This window comes from Pygoscelis adeliae, unplaced genomic scaffold (assembly GCF_000699105.1).
Source record: "Pygoscelis adeliae isolate BGI_AS28 unplaced genomic scaffold, ASM69910v1 Scaffold18, whole genome shotgun sequence".
Classification (NCBI taxonomy): Eukaryota; Metazoa; Chordata; class Aves; order Sphenisciformes; family Spheniscidae; genus Pygoscelis; species Pygoscelis adeliae.
Window position 1 is genome coordinate 3,696,487 of NW_008825558.1, and position 23,026 is coordinate 3,719,512.

At 40.9% G+C, this 23,026-nt stretch overlaps 1 protein-coding gene across 1 annotated transcript in view; it reads right to left on the reverse strand.

Moving 5' to 3' along the window:
* MLYCD (malonyl-CoA decarboxylase) overlaps nt 1-23,026 on the reverse strand; it is a 104,105-nt gene that overhangs the window by 80,509 nt on the left and 570 nt on the right. The gene's annotated exons all lie outside the window — the stretch shown is intronic.

A 23,026-nucleotide genomic window follows, 5' to 3' on the forward strand; every position in this document is an offset into this window, starting at 1 on the left:
AAATTCCTGAAATCATTTGGGAAGAAAACAAGAACACTTGCCTCAGTAATAAATTTTAGTTAAAAAGCAAGCACTTGCTTTGTCCATGAAAGTGACTCATGCTTTCTGAGCTTGTCATTGCTGTAAGGAGCTGCAGGGCTGAATGAAAGAAGATGACACCACCTAAGGCACTTAAATGTTGTCTTTCCAGGCTATTGAAGCTAACATCTGAGAAAGGTAAGAGTGATCCCAAGAATAAAGTACTGAATGAAGAGTCAAGGGCCATCACTTCATTTCCCAGCCCTGATACAGTTTTCTTCAACTGTCTCAGGCAAAATACTTAATGTCTGTGTCTGTTTCCCTCTCTGTAGATTTGCAATAGTACTTTTCCACCTTATTTGGGTGGTGGTTTGATTTCTGAAGATCTTAACAGTAGCAGGATAAAGCATACAATAGAGGAAAAACATTTTATTAAATGACACTTCACCACTAAGGGTCATGATGAAACATTATGTCCTTAAGGGATTGTCTGGGGAAAGAACTGCACTTTATTCTTCAAAACTTTAAGAATATGTTGACAAGTTTGAAACTGAAAGGTATAACTCAATGGAAATCAAGGGAGCTATACTGAGAACTGATTTATTCAAATTGTTTGAAAAATGAGATACTTCTGGAGTAGTGACTGAAAGATTAGGAAATACTGCGAAATTCAGATCCAAGGCATGTAGCACAGGGATCCTGAAATAATATTTGAGCTTGCTGAAAGTGGGTGGTGAGATCTTCACCTGGCAGGTGAAAGACTAAATTAGTTGGTTGATAATGATGTGAATCTGTGTTGAAAGGATATATGCCTTGTGGGCGGTGTAGGATTGTCCTGTGGTGAAAAATAACCTGTTTCAGCCTTCATGTGCTTTTAGATGTCCGGATGTCTGTGGTGTTAATGTGAACTGCTGAAGTAGAAAACACTACATGATATTTGCTTTATTTTTCTACCTTTTGCTTCTGTTTGAAGATTCCCAAATTCATGGCCTTTAAGAATGCCTCTTTAGGGGGCGGGGGAAACAACATACATTTCCAAATACGCCACTTCTGTTTCTGCCTTATATCTTGAAATTTTTTCAGCATGTTTTCTTTCTCTTCTGTGGCTTCCCTGCTATTGCCATGTGGGGAGTTTCTGGGCAGAGACTGAATAGCGTGCCTGTGTTAAGCTGCAGGCAGAATACCTTTTGACAAAACTGTGTCCAGCAAACTTCACAGGCAGTTTTAACAAGGCTTCTGGAACTGATAGGACTGTGAAGTTAGCCACTGTGACAGCAATTTATAAGCTGTGAATAGAACACTGTGCTGATTATATTGATTTTGAAACCTACCACCAATTCATTGACATTCTTGTTGGCAGCGTGTCATGGAAGCTCCATCTATGTTAAAAGTGTGATGTATTAATACTAGACTTGTCAGATTTGTCTGGACTCAAATCCAGGCTTCAAAGGTATCATCAAGAAGATGCCCTATGGCCTGGACAGTTCGGACTTTTCTGAGTGTTTTTACTGTAATCTGCATGCCTCATCTAAAGTATTTTCTCTCCGGGTCTTACCTGAGGTCTGCTAAATGCAGCTAGTAGAGCAGTCATAGAGGCTAATTAGTCATTTTCTTGGCTGTGAATATCCATTTTCTCAAGTTGACAGTTGTGTAAACTCTAGGATTGTTCTTTGCCCATGGAGGGTGTTCTTAAAATGTAATGGGGACAAAACATTTGGGTTGAAGTCAGCTGTAAGCATCTGGCCTGTGTTAGCACAAGTGATGGCAGCTACATTTGGCTTTGCAAAGTAGGGCACTCTGCAAGGCTCTGGGCCCCGTGGTTTAAGTACTTCCCACAGCCCACCAGAAACTGTCAGCAAAGACACAAAAATGAAATGAATTGAAAAGTCTTGATGAAAACCTTGGGGGGCTGGCACACTCCCTTGTCTCCCTGCAATAAGGAAAGTCTTTAACTTTTTTAATTGCTTTTTTTTTTCTCCTTGATGGTGACATTTTTTTCCCAAGTGACTACAATGGTAGTTCATTTATCATTTTTCCTTTCCCAAGCCCATGTGACTTTGTTTTCCTTAATTTTGTTTAATTGATTATAACTAATTGACTCTCAGTTTAGGGAATAGAGGTTTCTGAGCCTGCTGCTCTGGTCTTAATTTATTTTTGGTGAAGTCTTTTTCTTCCAGCCCAGGACTGAGGTACAAGGTTATACTTTAAAAAAAAAAAAAAAAAAAAAGCAAACCCAAAACCCAACACCACAAAAAAACCCTAAAAGAAATAAAAAGTCAAGAGTTATTAACTTCTTTTTAGATTGATAGAAAGATAACTCTGCTCTCAGCATCTCACTGGGTGGCCCAGTTCTAGCAAAAAGGCAGCCTGGGCTTCATTGCATGCCCACGAGAAGGCTGGCTGAAGTGGTTGCCTGTTTGGAAACAAAGGTCTTAAAGAAGGTGGCAGTGAGGGTTCAGCTGAATGCAAGAGACACCCTACCCTTGGCGCTGCCACAGATTCAGTCTCTGGCCTTGGAAGTCACTTGAAGCTTACCTTAATGTCCATTAAGTCTTCTGTCTGCTTTTGATTTCACTACACCTCAGATGCAAGCACAACTAGATCTCCTGCGAATCAAGCTTTTAGATATCTATCTACATAAACATGTATTTTCTTTCTGTAGTGTGCATATATTGTATTGAAATCTAGGAACAAGGCACAGTAGCATACTTCAGTGCATCGTCTCCACAGTACAATGGTTGTTTTGCTCTTTTAAAAGGGAAGGAAAACAGATTTCCTTGGCAGTGAAAATAACTCCATTTCAGTCTCTGTTATGTAGCTAATTATATTTATTTTCTTATGTAAAATACTTGGAGATCCTTGAGAGAAAAAGTTGTTTATTTGATAGATGCATTTAAAAATGAAACACTGGCTAACTAATACTGATTCACGAGGCTTCATAATGCAGCTGCTTCCTTTCCTGGCTCCTTGGGAGTAACCCCACCTCCTCTGTGGGGAATAGTCAGAGGTGATGCTCTCTGCACACCAGAGTCCCTGATGAGTGTCCCAGGAAAGATTATGTGATGACTGAGGGAATTGCTGGACATGGTCTTCATGTTTTATCTGTTTTTCTTCCCCACACAATTTCTGGCATATTTTCTCCTCTGGGTTTTAGAGGAGGACTCCAAGTAGTCCCTTGATCCTGAATAGATCTTGATCAAACTGCCAGCAAAATCGGGTTTTTTTTTTGCTATTTTATGGTTTGTGTATATACTCGCAAGGGGTGAGGGGCATTTCTCAATGGCACAGTGCTATTTCCATTAATCTGTCTGCCTCTTTACGCTTTCCTTTTTGCTGCTTGGTGATTATTACATAGGCTTCCTCTGTGAATTAAGAACAAAATGTGCAGGAATCCTTGCTATACCATGAAAGCCAAGGGAATCTTAAAGTAACTTTTTTTTGTTGGAAGTTGTGCTTTACCCAAGAGCACCATCTTCTGGATGTCATGTCTCTCCATTTCTGGGAGTACTGCTGAGTTAAGTTCTGCTTGAAGGGGAAGATCACTACGGAGAAGTGAAAGCTTGTAAACCTGTGCCTGGTGGGGGACTCGCTGTCATTTTCTACTTAGCAAATGCAAAAGCTCTCTCTGGACTATTTTCACTTGCTTTTGCAGGCATGGCCTTCCGAGTGTGGCAGAGCTGGGGAGGGTCTTCAGAATTCCTTGCATTTCTTAGCCGGCTTTGGGTACGTCTCTGCATGGTCCTGCTACTCATTGTATTCTTGCAGTGAGTTCCCTCTTCTGGGCTCTTATTTAGTTGTGCTGGCCTTAATTTCATTTTTCTGGGCTGCTTTCTGACCATTAAAATCTGTGTATCTTGACCAAATGGCAAGTCCCTCTGAAACACTCTGAACATCCAAAGAAGAAATTGTCTTAAGGACCTCATTTTGGTCCAATATGAGATTATATCGTTGACTTGAGATTTGGGAAGAGATTTGTGGATGGAATTGATGCTGGTTCAGGTCAAGGGAAAACTTATGAAAAGCCTGTCTTTAAAAACTGAGTGCATATAAGCATGATTGCCAAAAGAATCTCTTTTGAATCAATGCTCTCTTCTGCCTGTGTCACAGCAAAAACAGGCAGAAACATAGTGAAGTCTTTAAATGTGAAAAGGGGCCAATTAACAATCAGGTTAAGATAAAATGTAAAATTATTAATTTCAGTTCCTAGATGCACTCTTTTACAGGCACTACTTTATCTTTCAGATTGTAATGGAACAACAGAAAAAAGTTTAAAGTCATAACTGGAAACAAGTTTGTCACAACGATCCTATCTATCAAATACGTTGTGGCCATGTGCTTTGGCTAAAAAAAAATAAAAAATAATTGCAATGAAATGTGCAAGATGGAGACAAGAAGGTCTCTCTCACCTTATTTTGCACTGTTTTGCTATTTCATGAGTTACTTAGACCAGGGGAGATTTTACTTGCTAGGAGAAACTTTGGAATTGCAAGGGTGGTTAAGCATGGAAGAGATTTCCTTGGGGGTGGTGAAGTCCTTATCCTTAAAGGCTTTCAAGAACAGATTAGAGAAACGTCTGTCAAGAATAGTTTGTGTAGCTGAGCCTGCCTTAGGCAGGAAGATAGACTGAATGACCTTTAAGGTTCTCTTCCAGCCCTATTTTGATGATTAATCCTCAGAGGGTGTGCATATACTCTGTGCTACATTTGATCTGAGTTAGGATGTAAGCATGTTGGTTGTTAGTGCAAAGCAAACACTCTGGCTGAACATCACTCATAAATTTTGCCTCAAGTGTCTGTATTGCAGAATGGGAAGCTGGGTTTCTTTGTCTGAATGGAAGAGCCTTAAGGGTGAGGTGGCTGAACTCCCCAGGATGCTCTCTGTCATAATTTGGCGGTGTTAACCTCTACCAGAGGCAGGAGAATGCCCCTTCTTCGTACCCTGAGTAATCCTGGTAGATTCTATTAAACTCTCTCAGCTACATATAACCTTGCAGTTTTGTTCAAAAAGATGGTCAACTCATATTAATGCCAGTAAAATCTTTATTCACCCTGTGTTACTATTCCAAATACTGCATGTTGTACTAGCAAGGCTAAATAAGACTGAGCTTTTCAGGGTGTGTGTCTTCCTAGGTAAATCTAGAGAATTTAGCATGGCAGGCCCTCGGGGCAGCTTTTTCGAAGTCTTTGGGCACTATTACAAGCACATAATATCACACGGGAAGCGATAAAATGGAGAATTCCTTTTGGAAACACTTGGAGACCTCCATTGCTGAAGTTATCTCTCCCTATCGCTTCTGACTGACACAGCTGCAGAGACAGAGTTACAAGTGATCTTATCACATGAATCTCATTAGAAAGTGCCCACTGAAGTATTTTCAAAGTGCCTTTTCAAAGCATGCTGCTTTCCACCCTGCTTCTATCTCGCTCTTACTAAAAATGCATCCACCAAACTATCTGAATAAAGTCAATGAGAATGTAATGTATCCATCCCTTTTTTGTAGTTTCCCTTGATAAACCAATATTTCACTAGAATGAGTCTGGAAGAATAGTGCTCAAGTTTAACATGGAAAACATTGTTCAGCTCTTACACACTGTAAATAAGGTCATCTATACAAAAGGGATCTAAATGCTAAGGTTTACCAGATAGGATTTGTATTATGCTCTTGACAGGCACTATTTATGCCTCAGTAAAAAAGTTTCTTGCAGATTAAAGTTACAGTAACTGGTACAACCAGTCTCTGGGTCTATTTTTAAGCTGCATAATGTACTGCTCAATATCCTTTGATTATAGCAGAGATTCAGATTTTATTTGAAGAACATGTCTGTGTGTGAATGTGCTGCAAGAGTTGCAAATCTATTATTTACACCAGATACAGGGTTTTTCTTCCATTACTTTTTAAGCCAATTTGGTCTGGTCCCTGAGTTGCAGCTCAGTAAGTGCATATGACACCATCTGGTAGCTCTGTGCCAATCCTAGACCTGTGTGAAAGCCATGAGCAGACGTTTAAAATTGTGATGTTTTGGTTTATTTTAGCAAATGCCCTTTTGAGACATTGAAGCTGCAGAGTAAAGTTTTCTGAGAAACCTCCTAATATGCCTCTGTTCAGTGCTTAGCAGCAGCTCTGTAGATCCATCCCCTACTCAACATTATATGTAAGTGTGAAAAAACTGAAGATAATTCAAATTTGCAACACTTGGGTCTGAAGGTTGAGCACCCACCAGTAGGAGTGTCTGGTCTTAGGTCATTGGAATAGCGGCATCTCGGTTTCATAATAGCTGAAATGTATTCCAGTTTGAAGAGACAGGAGTGGCTGTTACTTAAATTCGTATTTGGATCCTGAACCTCCTAGAAGCCCTAGAGATATGTGGAGATAGATTTAGCCTTCACCAGATCCCTGAAGTGTTTGAAAATTTAGGTTATTTTAACCCCTTTTGTTCCCTCATCTTGAAATACCTTTCCCTATCCCTATTCATTTTTCTTCAGGGTGAAAAGGATTTGGAAAAATATGGAGTTACTAGTAAAAGAGAGGCATAGCAAGGATTTTGTCTGAATGTCGTGTAGCCTGGAGGTCTAAGGAAATGAAGTTATGACAGCAAGTACTTTTCTGTCTTTCATTGACAAGCTATCTCTTGAGGCAAAATGGCTAAGGATCATCAGTGAACTCGTATCCTTACAGATCTGCTGTTTGTGATGGTGTAACGAAAGGCTGGAAACCTCTGGGGCAAGAGGAGTGAACTACAGGAACGGAACGCCAAGTGTGAATGAGGGGCTGTTTGCACTGATTTTGTTCCACTGTGAGCAGAACTGAAGGGGGACTGACCTGCCTTACTGCCATATCACCTTAGTGAGTCAGCAGAGCAGCTTCATTCTGTAGGCTGTCCAGACAGGACCTTTCATGAGTGCTAAATTTGCATTTCTTTACAAAATGTTCTCTCCATATTATTTTTGAATATGCAATTACATGGCAAGCATACTTGTACTTCTCTTGATGAGCGTGTTTACAAGACCAGCATTTGTGATGCTTTTAAACCCGACATTATTTAGTCTTCTAATTTTAGAGCTGTTTCCTTCTCTCTTCTATTCAAACCTGGTGTTACCAATTGTAAGCTGGCCTCAGCTTCAACTTACAGAATTCAAAACAAATGATGAGATTGATTTTAAAAAATAAGGAAGTAGTCTTTTCCCCTACATTATCTTTCAAGCACACATATTCTTCACTGTGGATTCTCACTAATAGTAAGCACATTATAGATTAAAGCTCCTCACAAGGTCCCAGCTTCCACCTGAAGGATATTGTATGGGGAGAACAAAGAGGGTCCCCTCAGGTAAGGATTCCAATCAGCAGACTAATGAAATGAGCAAGTTTTTGTGTGACTGATACCCTGTGACAGTCTCATGGCTGTAACGAGTAACAAGGTTCAGTGGTCTGCAGACCTCAGACTTTGCTGCTGCCCCTCAGCAGACATGGTTGGCAGCGCTGGAGAAGGGGGAGCTCTCTGGTCATAACACACCTTTGCACTTCTGGGCTGTGGCTGTGTCCAGAGTGTGGTGCGGTGAGGTGAACTTGCATGTGGAAGCTGCTGTCAGGATTCACCTGATGTATTTCTGTACCGCCTGACATGCAGAAGCTGGGGACACGGGGAGAGAGGTTAAAGACTCGATGCAGGATGTCAGACCTTTTGTTTGTGTTTGTCCTTTTGCCAAAGCAAATTTAGTGCTGGGGAAAGCTGTCAGCTTCTAGTGCTGGAGAAATATGTCTTCTCTAGCTACAGCTGTTATGGGAGGATCCTCTTGCTCTTGTTTTCTTACCAGATCGGTCTCTCTTTCAGATTTTGTTTTTAATGATATTTCTTGCTCCAGAGAGATACCACAAAAGGCTATTGGGCTGAACCTCTTCACACCAGATTACACATGAATAATTCAAGCCCATTAGCATTCATCCACATCCCCACCAAGGTTGTTGCCCAACTGAACTTATTCCTAACTACCTTTTTTCCCCTCCTCTTGTTCTCTCTTCTACTCTACCTCACTCCCTTCTTGAAAAGACACCCGTCTGTACCAACTGCCTCTTCCATTAATTTCCACGGGGAACACTAACTGCTGCTGTGGATATCTTGTGTGACTGAACCACTAACAAGAAATAGGTTACTGCTGAACACGCTAGCTTTGAATTCTGCTTTAGGGTGAGAAGTGATTTCGGCAAGGGGGATTTCTTAGCAGTATTGTACATGGCTCTTGATCGTAAACCTCACAGCAACAGGTCAGCAGGGACCAACTCTGGGACCTTCCACACAGAAAGCACTGGCCTCTATCAACTAAAATAGAAATATTTCTGGTAAAGGCCAACTGCTTGTGTTAGCTCTCCTCTGTTCTGGAACAAGAACGTATACTATTGTAATCCTGAGCAGGGAAGCTCTGAACTTAAGAGAGGCTGATAATGGGAGACATGTCTTTGTTTATGGCCAATTTCTGAAGAGGTAATTGGCAGATTATTGCTTTGCTCTGCCATCATTTATTTCTTAGCAGTCTGCAGTGGTAAAAATATGCTAAAGCCATTCCTGAGTTTTCTGTGAGGACGTTTCCGTTTGTGACCTGTGGGGAGACTCTACCTCAATGGGGGAGAATCTTTGGCTTTGTTTTTTGCCTTTACTATCCACAGTGCACCTCACTCCGCAGAAAACCCATCTGCCCACACGTTGCTTTTTCTCATTTTTAGATTACTGTCTTAGTAGGGTGCATTCTCTTGAAACAAACTTTGCATGATTGTTAAGATAAAGTATGTATAGGAACATTAAAAATTGTTTGGGTGGGTCAGTTTATCATGAGAAAGTAGAGGCTTCCCATCCCTCCAGCACAGGACTAGCAGTGACGCTAGCTCTTTTGACTTTGCCGGTGACCTACTGAGTGACTTTATCCAGCAAGGACACCAATTAGCAGTAGTTTAGTCCAATGGGATTAGCTAGAGACTGCTAAATTCATGTCATGTGTGCCTCTGAAAGGCCAGCACCAGCCTGTCCTTGCTGGATTGGGTATGAATGGGCATATGAAAGGTGAACTATTCTATATTCTATTACTTATCCCCTTGGGCCACGCAGTCTTCCCCTGTAAAGCTGAACTTTAAATATGATAGTTATTAAGGCTTGTCCAGGCTTGAGATTTAGCTCATATAAATTCTGACAGGAACAAATGACTGTAAATTGTGACCAAACTTTTCTTTCTCCCTATTCCTTTGCCCTTCCAGTTCTGCTGTTCGAAGAGGAAACTGAATCAGAATAGCTCAGGAAGATAAACAGCTGCTTTAAAACAAAGTTTTCCAGTTCTCTTCCTTATAAGAGATATATTTCCAGATAAAAGTTTACTGCAACATGCTGTGCTACAGTTGAAAGCAACATGGTTGTGATAGAAATTTTTCTATTTTAAAATTGGCTCTTCGAGCAGGTAATAAGTGGAGTGGAGCATGTCAAGCTGCATGCAGAGCTCCATGGAGGAGAAGACATGGTGGAATTCAGTTTCCTGGGTAAAAGCTCTATCAGATAATACAAGAAGGTGTTGATGGAAAAGCAGGTAGGCCAAGACAAATCACTAAAACATATTAGGAACCAGCTAGATCTGGGAGTTAGGACACTAGGCACGAGGGGCTCTGGGAATTATTTCTGACTATGCTATTGAAGGGCATATAATTTCCCCACTTTGTCCCTGTTCTGCTCCATCTTTTTTTTTTTTTCCTATTCACGTGGCAAGCACCAAAGAGCAATGACTGTGGGTACTGCAAAGTTGGATTAATGTACGGTCTGACTTCAAATCAACTGATTGACTCAAACTCATGTCAGAGAGCTGCAATCTGTTCTTTCAGTTTGAGTGAAACAGCATATTCAGAATGGCAAATGAAAAGCAAGGGCAGGGGTGGGAGCCTGCTGCCACTGATATTTGGGGTAGGAGGGGTCACTAACTAACGCCTCAGCCCATCCCAACTCTTCTTTTGTCAGGAAGCAGCACTAGCCAGTCAGACTTTTCATGGATCCGGCACAGGCAAAGTTGGCAGGAAGCCCATGGCCATTTTGTTACTCACAGCAGTCTGCTGCTCAAGGCAACTGCCTGCTTTGCCTCTACCATGCGAGGCCATGAAAATACACCGAGCTGGCCATGAAAATACACCGCTGTTAAAGACAGCCCGCATAGCACATTTGTCAGTTCAATTAAATTAGCTTAAAAAGATCTCTTATGTTAAATAGATGCAGCTTTCTTACATATTCAAGGACTGTTTTTCAAGGACTGTGTGTACAGCATCTAGCCTGCCAGGGCTCTGATCTCATTGGGGATCTTGAAGCAGTGTCAGAAGCTGATTAAATACAATTTTACTTAGGTTGAAACAACATGTCCTTTGACTTAAGATAATGGTACTCTGCAAAGCTGCATGAGTCTGCTATTAGTCAATGGTCCCTGTAAAAATACTCAGTGATGTTGCAAAGGGAAAGATGATAAAACCAAACTGTCTTGTGCCAAGTGATAAAACCTTTTGCGTATGCTTATACTACTATCCTTTGCCCTTATAATGCCTTTCACAGAAGGATCTTGAGACATTTTCCAGACGTTAGTTAATTAATCTCCATAACATCCCTGTGAATTAGGTGACTTATCTACTATTTTACAGACGGGTGAACTGAGGCGCATAGAGGTTAAGTGTCTTTCCCAAAGTTAAACAGTGAATTAGAGGGAAATGCTAGGAGTAAAATGAAGGGCCACAATTCTGTTTAACAGACCTGTTCTCTCACCAACCGTGTGGTTACCCAAGAAAGCTACCTCCCTCTCTACACCATGTCCTGTTTAAAAGGAAAGTGGTTAAGTTCAAATATTTCTGTGGGTGTCTGCAAAACATTAGCTCATTAGTAAGTATTTTACTTGTAATTTAAACACATAACACGGATTCTTGGGTATTAAGTGGAAGATTGTACTGTGTAAAACAGTGATTTCTTATTTGAAGCCAATAAATCTTTCTCATGGGGGAATAAAATTGGGTTTAAAGACACCAACTGCATATGTATGTTTTGCCATAAAAGCACTAACACCTCAAACTGAAATGTGTATTTTTGAATGGCTTCCAAGTTTGGCAATATAGGCTCTCTTGTACCTTAGAAATTGATTTTCTGCAAATGTTCAGCAGATTTTTTTTTTATCATACTTCCCCACCCCCCCATGAGAAAAAGGAACTACTGAATTTCTTCATGTTTAAGTAGACATTCTGGAAGTCTGAGAATACATGTTTTATATTTGCAACTTTTGACAACCTGGGAAAAGGAGGTAGGTATTCAAATACCTGTCCCACATGGTATAGCCTGTCCAATATATACAACAGGAAGGGCAGCAGTCTTGTAGAGCATTGCAGTTATAGCTGCCACCTGGTTTTTTGCAAGTACCATATTTACTGGCATAAAGCCTATTCATCTTTGAAATGTTCCAGCTGTTGATGATCTATTCTATTTTAATAAGGTGTTTAAAAATCTCCAGCTGTTTATGAAGAACCAGTGCAAAGGAGATGATCTATTTGACAGGCAGAACGTGAGTATGGGCCTCACAAATACTCCATTGTGACTTTGGTGATTAATATTGACATGTTGAATTTGGCAGCTCTTACTGAAGCAATCTACTGCCAGATGGTGAAAGAATGGAGGGAGCCTGGAAGGAGAGGCAGAGGGACTTTCCACCTGCTGCTACCCAGTCAGTAGTCACTGTGGCGGCACAGCTGGGGATGAAGAGGAGGCTGGAGGGTAGTACTGCTACATGATGGGCTGGGTGGGATGCACCTTCTGGTCCTGCATCCCATCTTTTGTCGATGACAAACCTAGGATAGGTCATCAGTTCTTCTCCCATAAGGAAAACAAGCATCCATGGCCTCATTCCAACCCGCAACAAATTACCTTTGTTCTTCCAATTAATTTAGCCTTCTGCTTAGTGTGTAGCAAATGTATAATTAGCTCTAGAAAGACAGAAATGTTATTTCAAAAAACTGTTTGAAATGTCCCAAAGAGGCATTCCAGCAGGCTTTACCCAGTGTTCCTTTATCTCCATTCCCACTCTAATTACCAGTGAGCCTCCTTGTTTAATACTATTTTATGGAGCTCTTCTTTCCTTCTCTGCTGCTATTAGAAAGTTGCTGATGTGGAAAAAACATGGAAAGTATCATGAGAAGAATCATGGCAGAATGAGCTCATTTTGAAAAAATCACTATTCAAAACTAAAGAGGAAGCTTGCTGCTTTTTTTGGTCTGAAACACCAAAACGCTAAGGGACAGGGATGAATTCTCAGCAGAAGCATGCTGAATCTGCCATTCTTTCCTCTTTTTGCTTGGGGAGATGAGAGTAGCATGATGGGTGGAACATCATCTCTCTCGACCACCTATTCTCTTATGAGAGTGGAACAGTGCAGGCATAACAGTACAACATAAATTTGACTTTCACTGTAATCAGAAGTTGTGCTTATTCTGTGTTTGTCAAGGTGGGGTTTGAAATTCAAGTGAATATAAGAAGAGAGAAGGTTGTTATTTTCATCCAAAAGTGAGATAACAGTGTGATCTGTGGCTTTCATCTGTGGATTCCCTGCCTCGCCATCCCTAGAGTCATGGGTCCTTAGTATTCCGAACTGTCACCTGAGCGGCGGGGAGGAGGAGGACATCAGTAATGCACCCATCCATCCCACCTCGCTCGTGGTGCCAGCCCTCAGGAGCAAAAAGATTTATTTTCTCACACCATTCTGATTCTGCCTCACTGAAGTGAGTTGTTTCTGATTTGTGCTGGGATAATAATAGTGAATAAAATTTTTGCAGAGGAACATAGATATTCTACAGATTCTTGCTTTGCTTAGAAGTTTGAAACCTTCTTTATCTATTTTTGTAGGAGAAAGTGGAAATGCTGCTTCCTATTTGGTCACCAACACAATCTCATTGCGAAGTTTCTGACCCATTTCATTTTTCAGTCACCAGTTTTACAGTAAGTAAAATACTTTGATTGTTGTACTGCTTGTGTTGAATTTTGCAGTACCTTCCCACGCCCATTATATCCCTAAAATGCTGTACATGTATGCCCACATGGTTTTAATCATAGCTGATATGCAGCCTATGTACTGGATTGGAACACTGCTATCAGCAGTGATTTAAGATGTGATGTAAAAGATACCATTTTGTCCAGTTTCAACACTGTGGGGAATTTTGTTGCAGTCTGACTCTGTACTGCAGCAAGAGCTCGTGTTCACAAAGGTGCTACTATTGAAATGGGTCTGTCTATCTCTTTTAGTTTGAGGTCAGAGAATGACTTCCCTTAGCAGATAAAGAGCTGAAAAAAGGGAAGCACACCATGGAGACTGGCTGTGAAAAACTGAAGGACTATGTCTTCATTTGCTTAATTATGTAACTTGTAAAGTGCCTCGCCTAAGCAAAATATCTTTACTGTCTGAACTGTCTCTTCATCCCCAGTGGATTACCAAATAGTGTATTTACACATCCAGAAATCATCCAGCACAGGCTGCAATACAATTCACTGCTGGATTGGGAAGTGGCACTGAAATGACCAAGGAGTTTAGGACAGGAAACGAATGATCCCATTATGCCCAATTTCAACTTGACGGGAATTTTGGGAGGCAGATTGTCAATACCCAATCTACAACTGGGTCATTGGGCTATCAAGCCTGGAGTTGAAAAGCACCCTGGATCCTGCCATCTGTTAAGGCCTATCAGTGGCACTTACTGCCACGGTATCTGAGCATCTAATGACTACAAGGAGCAAGGATCTCAGCTGTACTTCTCATCCAGAACCTGATTCTTCCCTTAATGCTGTGCTGAAGCATGGCTTCGTTACAGAGGGTAGAGTGCCATCTACTGAATCAGACTGACAACATGTTTTTGTACCTTCCTCAAAAATGTGAAACGATCTTGTACATTTATTGGTTTATCCTAGTGCTCTCTGCTGACTATTCATTTAAGATAGCGCTCTCCACTCCTTCAGTTCGGTTTGAGTCCTCCTATATGTTCTGTCTAGAGCTTAGTACACTAACAATAAATAATGGACAACAACTTAGCGTCAGTAGTACAGAATAATCACACAAGCAATTTTGAAATCACATTATTCCAACCACTTTCCTGTATGGTTTTGTGTCAATTTGAAGACTATTTGACAGGTTCCATTGAAAATGTTTAGTCTTTATCTATATCACGTATCTTTCCATCAGCTTTTAGACTCTTTTGCAGTTGTATAGCTCTTGAACTCTTAGCTGTTTGTGAACGATTATTGTATATGCCACTTACTTGAAAGCTTCCCAGTTATACTGACTAACATACACAGAACACGGCTGTTCTGAGAGAGGAAGGGAATATGGGATCTACTTGGTGGGCCAGAGTCCTGCAGTAAATGGAGACTGATTCTTAAACAAACACTGAGGTTTTCTATAGCCAATGAATTAAATAGTACTGTCCTGGGTGTTTTTAAAGGCTATGCACACCTGTCATCTAAAGGAGAAATGGATGAGATTTGGTCTTTTCATGTAACCTGGGAGGCTGGCTATCCCATGGGCTCTAGGTTTGACAGTTGTAAATGCTTTAGTGCTGCTTTGCTCCTTCCCTTCAGGCAATAAATCTGTTCCTGGAATAGGAGAATAGGCTCTTTGGAATAGGAGAAATCAAGGGATCATTCTTGCTGTCATCACGAGGCTCTGACTCCAGTGTAACAACTGCAGATTCGTAGGTTGTTGAACTATCTTGCTAAAGGCTGTGGAGACAAGGATTTTTGGCTCTGAACCTTACCAAAATTCAGGGTCTAGGTTGGGTCTGGCCTATGTGTCTGCTCACTGATGTGATCTCTTCAGAAGCTAGTAAGTTCCAACCAACTATACCTGAAAAGTGGTAAAAACAAAGCAATGGCTAAAGTAGAAGATTTATGTATTTTCCATGCAAGTCAGCTTACCTGGACTCTCAAAAACCTGAACTAATTTCACACTGAAGCAAAACTTCAGCTGTAATAAGCTCCTGTAATAGACATTTCTAGCACCAGTCCGAAGAGGTCTGCTCAGAAAAAAGTATATTTCTGCTACTGAACCTATAGAAGTATTTCCTCTGTTAGCAAGATTTTTGCCACCCAGTTGACAATTCAGTTCTATGCACTAGAGAACAGTGGGAATCTAATCAGTTAACATTACTATAAGACTAGGATTTAACAAATGGTCATTGTAACAAAATGGGCTGATGTTTAAATAGCAATAGATATTTGGGTGAAGATTAGAGGATTTTTAGTCATGGATCCAAATTCCTTAGTTAAATAAAAATTCTAGTGACATTTGTGCAATAATTCTGAGGAATTATACTGTGTATATTTAGTTTGTGATAAAGCTTAACGTGTAGGATCTCCTCCTACAGAAGTATAAGAGCCTAGTTTATCATATAAAAGTTGACCTGCTTGACCTGATCTCACTGTTTCTGGTCTTCCACCTTGGCATGCATCATCCAAAGCCCAAAGAATTACAGGTTGAGCATGGTCCTTGAGGCTGGTCCAAGAGGATGCTCAAGTGGGAGTGCTCCAGAATCACAAAACCTCACTGAAATTTCTATCACTGAGCATCTGTAAGAACAGTTGAACTAAATCTGTCAGACTTCATAGCATAGTTATGCTTTGGAGCAGACTGAGAGACAGCTGACTTCTCAAGGTACTTTCTAGTTTTTTCTATGGTTCTAAAGACAGAATCATAGAAAACAGAGCTAGAAAAACCTTGATATGGTGTAATTGCCGCTAGCAGTTCCAATTTCCCATTTAACAGAAACAGACAGTTTTCAAGTAGGCTTGCGTTGTGTGGCACGTAGCCTTTCCCATCTTTAAAGAAAATTTCCAATAACTGTATATTTATGCTATGCTGTGAGTGTGTGTTCACCCATCACCTTGGAGTTGGAGATACTGTTTGCGGTACCCTGAGGTAAAGCATGTATCATCGGTGTCCTTGCAGTGAGGGCATGCGCCCTCGCCCCTTTTTCCCTTTGAGAGCTGAAATTCCCTGTTTATCTCCAAATAACAATTTTTCTACTCGGACCCAGTTAATACATGCTAACCTTAGTGTAAACAGTTTTTCATAGATAAATTCCCTCAGGAAAACTTTCTGCTTGATTTTTGTCGAGTTACTCAGCTGTAATCATGCAGAATTCTCTGGGTTTCTAGCCGTGTGCCTCCTGCAGAGGTGTTCTGCCTGCTAATGATAGGCACTCAAGCTGTTCATTTTGTTTAGGCAAGGGCACTTGAAGGACAACTCTCTACTTTTACCACTCCTTCCTATCTTGTACAAGAAAAACTGCAGAACTTTTGCAAAGTGTCACAGTCCCTTTGCTTAGTAACCCTTCCTCAGAAAATATACGGGTGTTGCTATCAAGAATGAGCCACTTGTTTCTGTGGGTTTTAAGAGGTTGCTATAGGGAGAGATTTCCATCCTTTACTGGGACTAGCTGTAAAACAGTAAGGAAAAGACTAACTGATACCAAAAAAGCAAGCTTTCTGTCCTCAGAATGAAGATTCATTACACAAACACCAGGCAGATCTTTAAGAGTGAATTTGGAGTATGCAGTGAAAACAACTGTTCACTTAGTTCTAGGCAAAGCTGTCTCCTTCAGATTGTCTGCTCCTTTTTATAGGAATCAGGCTTATTTAGCAGGGTTTTTGAGACAGCCCTGTTGCAGACATAGAAAAGGTTGCTAGTCTTTGCTGTGCCACTATGAAGCATTGCACTACACTTCTGCCTTCTCCACGGCAGGCACCAGCTTTGTAAATCCCAGTTCCAGTGCTGCAAGTCCCTCTGCTACCTGAAGTGGCAACTGCCCTGCGGGTACCTGGCACTGAATCATATCTACACGTTCATTTGAAGGGGCAAAGACTTGCGTCTATGCCAACTGGTTTTTGAGACACGGATAGACACGTTCTACACTGCCCCGATCTCCCTGTGCCTCTCAAGCAATCTGCAATATCCCTCCTTTCTTGGAGGAATTGGGGAAGGATGTGAACAGTTGCCCCCCCGTTCCCTCTGCAAAGAGCGCAAGTCCTTCTGCTAGACAAGTAGTTAGTCTGAGATGCTTGGGAATGCATATTCCAATAGTGGGCTATATTTATACACAGTATGTCTTGAACAAGAAAAGGTAATGAATCACTTTACCGGCTGTATGCATGCAATTAATAACGCATTAATAATACAGGGGATGGTAGCCCCTGTGTTAACGTTGCCTGCCAGCTAAATTCCTATAAATAAGCTTCTCCTCAAATTTCACTCATTTCTTTGCCAATGCTCGGAATACAAAATCATTTATCCTGCAACGGTGATTCTGTCTCCTTGTTTATCTAGCGTGTTGTTTCCTTTAGTAGTGAATGAATGGAACTCAGGGCTGTGGTAGAGGCTTCAAAACATGCAGTGTGCTTCAGCGATCCAAACCCCCTAATATCTTCTCATTGCAGGGCTGTACACAGTGAAACCAAGTCAGTGCAAAGAATAGAGGAAAATTTGCAGAAACTGGAGGTGCCGGTAATGCAAAGAGGAAAATGAGCTAATAGCCTCTGGCATCTTAAGACTCAGCTATCTGGATCCTAAGATTTCTGTAGCGTGGTATGTGGCGACTGCTTGCTCTCCCTGCCCGGAGAGACAGGCTGTTTGTCTGTGTAACAGTTCAGTTTGAAGAGATTTAGTTGATGCCTGATAATTTTAGCATTCATGGCAGGAGTGACTGCACCTATATACTCCCTGTAGAGCTCTACATTCACCTGTTACCGATGTTAAATAATCGTTCTTTCCAGGTATAAAACATGGGGTTCCAGTGGGGAAAATCTGCAGAAAAAGCCAGCAAGGTGAGTACGTTTGGGTATTAAACATGGCTGAGAGAGGTTTCAAATTCTAATCATGACTTTTCCTGAAGTATTTGTTCTACCCTATCAGCTAATACAGCAATGGTGCATGCATTAACATCCTGAAATTGAAATAGAGATCAAGGGTATAGGGTATAAATTGGTTTTAGAGCATAACGTTAAATAATCAAACCATGCTGGAGCAGCCTCTGTGACAAAATGACTTACATTTTTGGTGCTGCTTTTTACATGTGATTATGCATTTTAATTGTTAACTTCAGTCTATGGAGTACTTTCAAAGATGTTTTAAAATAACTTACGGCATGAAAAGCCTCCTGATTTTTAAATACGCCTCAAGTTCAATAAATTTGTTTTTAATTTTGTGTGATGTGTGAAACAGCGGGGTTTGTTTGGTTTTTTTTTCAGTGCTTTCAGGGGGATGGAGCAGGATTTCCTAAAACACACTGGATCAACGAGGCTACAAATTTGTAAAGGCGGTAGAAATTTCCCTTCTGCTTGTTGTCGTGTATCACTGGAAGAACACAGAGCTCCTATAAATTTCACAGTGTTTGGAAGAACAGGACACTTCTGCTCGTCCAAGCCTTAGAAGGAACAGCACTGGGACATAAAAGGCCTCCAAATAAAGACGCAAAGGTGACTGGTTTGTCCTGCTCCTCTTCTTCAGCCATTCATCTCGTTGTTATCTCCACGAAGCAGAACCCTATCCCTAGTTCCAGGTGGCCCAACCGAAAGCAGAACCAATTGCAAACCTCAGTAAATGTACTTCAGCAGTGTCCATATCCCCTCCCATGAACATGAGGCAGGAGCGGGTTAATCTGGAAACACATCGCACAAGCTCAATAATGTGTGAAAACTGAGGTTTAAATCTGCACTTTATTTGGTTTTGCTCCTGACTATTCAGAGAGCAGAAAATCATAATTTATAGTGCCAATTGTCAGTATTTATAGCCAAATCCTTGCTTCAAACACTGGAAAGATGGTGAGGAAAAAAAAGGCAGATGGTGTCATTCTGCTAAATATTGTTTACTGCTACCTGTTGTTCTAGAAGTGCTCAAAATGGAATTTAAACAAGAGCTTTATTGTGCAAGCGACAGACCTTTCCTTCAAAGGCTTCAATTTAGTACATTTCTTGCTAATGAGTGGCACTAACAATCTAGCTTGTCAATCACCTCGGGTCCCAAACAGTGTCTTTAGTGGGGGTGTTGGGGGGAAGGCCTTGAGCATGTCTGGGATCTCTGTGAAGCAATTGAAACTTCATGGTCATATTCACTTCTGCAGTTGCTCAGTAGTAAAGTCTTAAATGGCTCTCTTGATTTTTATTTAAAAGTGGTTCTGACCTGAAAGAAAACCAATGTTAATGTGAAGAACTTGTATAAAAACAAAATTAAGAACATTTAAAACCGTATTATCAAAGGTACCCTAATCATCTCCTCCACTGCCACCTGCAACAGTCAAAGAATTGAAGAGCTCTTGCTTATGGATTCTGTACTGGTTCTGAATACATTCTTTTATTAAAATGTTCAGTTAAAAAGGTAAGAATTGGGGCTACTCATGAAGAAGAGCACAATTCTGTACCTTCTCATACGACAGGACAACACTAATAATTTGGAAAAAGGACTTGCAAAGAATTTCCAGAGCAGTGAATCTTGTTCAAAGATCTACAGTTAATTGTCTTTTAAGATGCACCCGGTTCTCAGTTGCATGGTACACTTGTCGAATTCATTAAAATGACACATCTATTTGTAACCCTCTGATAAGAACCTGATTAAATTTTTTGCCTGACTTGTTGGCGATTCCAATGATATCCGTTCTAATAAATGTCGATTGCATTTGTCATTAATTTTAACATTTGCAGTCCCATTAATTTTTTAAGAAGATTTGGTCTGATTTATGCTTTGTCTGTCAATAGCAGGAGGCTGGCTTTATTCAAAATAGCATAAGGTTTTGGTTTGTTTTTTCTCCCCTTATATCACATTAACATTCATTAACAATCACTCTTTCAGTTGTTGGCACTAGGTATTTTTTTAAACGATAGTAACATGACTGAGGTCCTGTACTCATGTTTCTCAGCATGAATTTAGGCAAGCAAGCACTCAGGTTGTTTTACCTTTGGTGACCAGTCATGTGCATTAAAAATTTACTGCTCTGTAGAGCCAGGAAGAAATTCACGTACTTCTTCCTAAAAGATCTGGTGATGAGCCTTGAAGGGTCGTCTTTCTGGTACTTCACGAGTGAACAAAATCCTTGCAGAATCAATCTGTTTGCAAAGATCAATGACATTTGCACTTTTGGGCCTTAGATATTTAACTATTGCAGTGCTCTTTCTTTGATTTTTTTTTTATTGCCTTCTAGCTCTAAAGAATACTTTTTAGAGTGAACATGTCTTGAAGAGAGGATTTGACTGAGGTTCAGCCTCTTACAGTCTAACAGTCTAACTTAATTGGGCACTTGTATGATACAAAACTTCTCCTGTTTTATAGCAGTTGGCAAGCTAAATGAATTGCTGCTCTGCTGTTGAGCAGCCTCTTGGGAAGCTAACGAACGCTCCTTTGTTATTGCCACTGGAATGTGTCATATGTCAGAGCTCAGACCATGGTGGACACTTCACCACACACAGTCTTCACACATGGAGTCTTAAATGCCTGGAAACTAGCAGCTAGCTTCATGTCTTGACGTTGGTCTCTTTTTCCTTTGTGTTATCAGGTGCTTTAATTTCCCCAAACTACACAACGTCTGTCCTGGATATCCTTGGCCTCCTGACTTCTCAAAGTGCATGTAAAAATAAACGAACCAACAAAAAGTTCCTAGACACCTTCCTGTGTTGCTCCTAAGGAACTGCTATTTCTATGTCAGTGGGTAGAGAACAGCTGAATTCAGTGACTTCCTCCAGTGTGGTGATGCAGGTTAGAATGCAAAAAGCTTCCCTAATATGCTTTAAAGAGACATGGAGCTGGTCTTCAAAACCAAACACGTCTGCAACAGAAATCAGTGAAACATTTATTAGAGCTGTGTGGGAATCAGAAACTTTTATCCTTTGGGAAACCCATATTCTTAGAGAAGGAGGAATTGGACTGAGGAGGAATGTTGTACGTAGAAACTGAGGTACCCTGCAGGTGAATTACTTTGAGCCCGAGCAACTGGAAATGTCAGCTGGCAGAATACCAGACAGGTCTTTGTCAGTAATCCACCTAGCCTGAGCTGATGATATTCCTACGTGCCGTGCGATAGCATTTGGACAAACATTTCTCCACTTGACACCTACATATAATGGAACGCTATGCTGCATCAAAATTTGGGGTACCTTTTACTGAAGACAAGCAGACTATGCAGCACGTGGGTTTTTTTCTGATCTAAACTCTTAAGGGGATTCAGATGTGAAGGAGCAGATTCTGATTTTGCAAGTACACCTGCCTGCCTACCTGTTTTGGGAGAAAGGCAAGTGCTACATAGTCCGTCTCAAGTGTTTTTTGCAGGTGGCTTAAGAAAGATTTAAATCTAAGGCCTGGCTCAGCCACTGATATGCTGTGAAGCCTTAAGTAATTTGTCTCATCTCTTTCGCCTCCGCTTTTCAGGTAGCTCCTTGCCCGTTTTCCCCATTTTGCCCTTAAAAGGATAGATTATTTTGCTGCATTTTCCATATCTGTACAGGGACTTGCATGAAAGGGTCACGGGCCTTCCATCCAGACTTGTGGTATTAACACCTATGAATCTGAGCCTTGAGAAACACTTAACTCCGTCACTTCTCCAGTTGCTATTTCGAAGAGGATTTAATCTCTTGAGCAGGGATTGCATACTCTACAGCTTTGTAAACTGAAGACATTTTTACATATGTATCTAACTACAAGAGCTTCATAAATAAAAATGTCAGGTGTGTGGCAAAATGGCATAAGAGAACACTTTCTATTAATACATGTGCATTTTTCAGAGAGACAATACCTGCTTAACCATTCTTATCTCGGAGTGCTCATATGATGTAAAGTCTCTATTCCCATGCTGTATTTTCCCAATGACCTAATTTCATTAACTCTACATTGGAGTAAAAAAAAATCTCAGCGAGCATCAGGTCTTTTCAAAACACAGTGAGGCTTAAAGCTCAGGAAGGGATTTGTGTATCCTATTAATTTTCTTAATTGTAAACAAAGCCTCAGTGTCTTGTGTAATAACCACATTTCAAAACAGCATGTGGCTCATTAAAGTCCTAACATCTGAACTTGTACATTAAAGGTAACTGAATAATTAATCTGGGTAGTGTTCCTTCTATTAGTGAGAGTGTGCCCACTAGAAGGCAGTATCTGCTAGAGAGTTATAATCTTGAGGAAAAGTAAAACGCTTCATTAAATAATTCCATGTGAAAACCTCCAGGAAAACTGCAAACGCAGGTGTCGTTTTAGAGAGAGGAAGGACAGTGTCTCTGGCCTTGGTTACAGGTGTTCTACAGCAAAACCATACAGAATCAAAATTAGTTCCTTTTTGAAGGCACAGTGTCAAATGTGTTTACAATATGAAGGAATGAATTTTGTGAGCTTTCAAGTTTGGAGGAAGAACGAGTGAGCAACTTCAGCACTCCCCCAGCGTTTGGAGGACAGGCAGGTTAGGTCTCTTTACTGATTTCCACAGTAATCTCGGGCAAACCAATTCCCCGTGCCTCATTCCATCTAAGGGAAGGAGCCAACGGTACCTTATTGGGAGTGTTGAGATAATAAGTCTAGAGGAGGCCAGATAACATGAATTTGCACAAATGTTCCCTGTCTCCACTGCCAACAATAGATTGTGAGAATTGCAAGATGAAGTCCAAGTAATTTCTCGTGAGCTCCGTCCCAAAGCAGGCAGCGATGCAGGCAGTGGTACGTGCCAGGCATCCGGGAGACCTGGGACGGCTTCGAAACCAGCTCTTGCAGACAGCGAGTCGTAGTTTAGTGTCTCTCTCCAGCCTATAACCAGCTTCATTTAGTGCATGGACCAGATGGTATTAGTTGAAGAGCTATCTGTGTGCAGTCTTATTTACTGTACATTGTCTTTAGGGCAGAGATGAAATGAAAAATCCTCTTAAGGATACCGTAATTCTGGATCACTTATCAGTGGGCCTAAGTGTTTCAAAACATGGATTTATTATAACGCTATCCCTCTGTACGGAGAGAG